The sequence below is a fragment of the Chrysochloris asiatica genome, unplaced genomic scaffold (genome assembly GCF_000296735.1).
Source record: "Chrysochloris asiatica unplaced genomic scaffold, ChrAsi1.0 scaffold00100, whole genome shotgun sequence".
NCBI classification, from domain to species: Eukaryota; Metazoa; Chordata; class Mammalia; order Afrosoricida; family Chrysochloridae; genus Chrysochloris; species Chrysochloris asiatica.
Window position 1 is genome coordinate 8,897,043 of NW_006408618.1, and position 1,281 is coordinate 8,898,323.

Here is a 1,281-nt window from a genome sequence, read left to right on the forward strand (position 1 = left end):
CAGCACCATCTGTTGAAGAGATTATTACCTCCCCATGCAATATATTTAGACCCTTTGTCGAAAATCAGTTGGCTATATGTGGATGGGTTAATTTCTGGAGTCTCAGTTCTGTTCCACTGATCAATGTATCTTTCATTGTATTAGGACCAAGTTGTTTTGACCACTGTAGCCATGTAATAAATTTTGAAATCAGGGGGTGAGAAGTTTCCAACCCTATTCACCTTCTTAAGCAATGCTTTGCTTATCCTGGGTCTCTTTCTTTTCCATATAAAGTTTATAAATGTTTTCTCCATCTCTTTGAAGTTCTTTGTTGGAATCTGGATTGGGATTGCATTATATGTGTGTATTGCTTTGGAAAGTATTGATATTTTCACAATGTTAAGTCTCCCTTTCTAGGATGCTGGTATATTCTTACATTTCTGTAAGTCTCTTTTGGTATCTTGTAGTAGTGTTTTTCAGTTTTCTTTGTATAGGTCTTTTGTGCCTCTGATTACATTTATTCCTATATATTTCATCCTTTGGGTAGCTATTGTAAATGGTATTGCTTTTCTAACGTCATTTTCAGTGCTGTCATTTTTAGTATAGAGGAATTCAAATGATTTTTATATGTTGATCTTACACCCTGACCCTTTGCTGACACTGCCAATGAGGTTTAGTAGCTTTTTTACTGTGTCTTTGGGGTTTCCTATGCATAGGGTCATATTGTCTGCAAATAGAGAGAGTTTTACTTCCTCTGTGCCAATTTGGATGCCGCTAATATCCTAATCTTGCTATATAGCTCTGGATAAGTCTTCCAGCACAATATTGACTAGGAGTGGTGATAAAGGGTATCCTTGTCTGGTTCTGTTTGCAGAGGGAAGGCTTTCGTTTTCTCTCTATTGAGAGTAATGTAGGCTGCTGGTGTTGTATATGTGCTCCTAATTATGTTGAGGAATTTTACTTCAATTCCTACTTTGATGAGTGTTTTTATCAGGAATGGATGTTGGATTTTGTCAAATGTCTTTTCTGCATCAATTGATATGATCATGTGGTTCTTTTATCTTATTTATATAGTGGATTACATTGATTGTTTTTCTAATGTTGAGCCATCTTTGCATCCCTGATATGAATCCCATTTGGTCATAATGTATTATTTTTTTGATGTGCTTCTGGATTCTGTTGGCTAAGATTTTGTTGAGAATTTTTACATCTATGTTCATGAGGGATATTGTTTTATAATTTTCTTTCTTAGTGACGTCCTTCCCTGGTTTTGGTATGAGGGTTATGCTTGCTTCATAAAAT